At 36.0% G+C, this 325-nt stretch overlaps 1 protein-coding gene across 1 annotated transcript in view; it reads right to left on the bottom strand.

Moving 5' to 3' along the window:
- LOC108754034 (putative fatty acyl-CoA reductase CG5065) overlaps positions 1-325 on the bottom strand; it is a 9,640-nt gene that overhangs the window by 6,378 nt on the left and 2,937 nt on the right. The window lies entirely within an intron of this gene.

Raw genomic sequence — 325 nt, 5'->3', positions numbered from 1 at the left:
CAGTGATCGAAGTTACTGAACACCTTATTAGTAGTAAACAATCTGCCGTGTACGTAGCTACCTCGCTACGTAGCTAACTGGCTGAGCGATTACATGGCTGCATCTCGCCGTGCGCTTGCATTTGGCGATACGCTAATACAACGATTTTCAATAATTAATAACTCGTTAACTATTACAGAAATGGAAAAATTGTAGAGCACTTTTCGACTCAGTTTAGTTCGCTCTATTTGCATGTCAAAATTGTTCTAAATATTCTGGGATACCTTGTATATAACATGTTATATGTATTTTTATGTGTATAATATAGGCTTTTTTAGACATATAC

Source organism: Trachymyrmex septentrionalis, unplaced genomic scaffold (assembly GCF_001594115.1).
Source record: "Trachymyrmex septentrionalis isolate Tsep2-gDNA-1 unplaced genomic scaffold, Tsep1.0 scaffold116, whole genome shotgun sequence".
Lineage (NCBI taxonomy): Eukaryota > Metazoa > Arthropoda > Insecta > Hymenoptera > Formicidae > Trachymyrmex > Trachymyrmex septentrionalis.
This window is presented reverse-complemented; position numbering and strand designations above follow the sequence as displayed.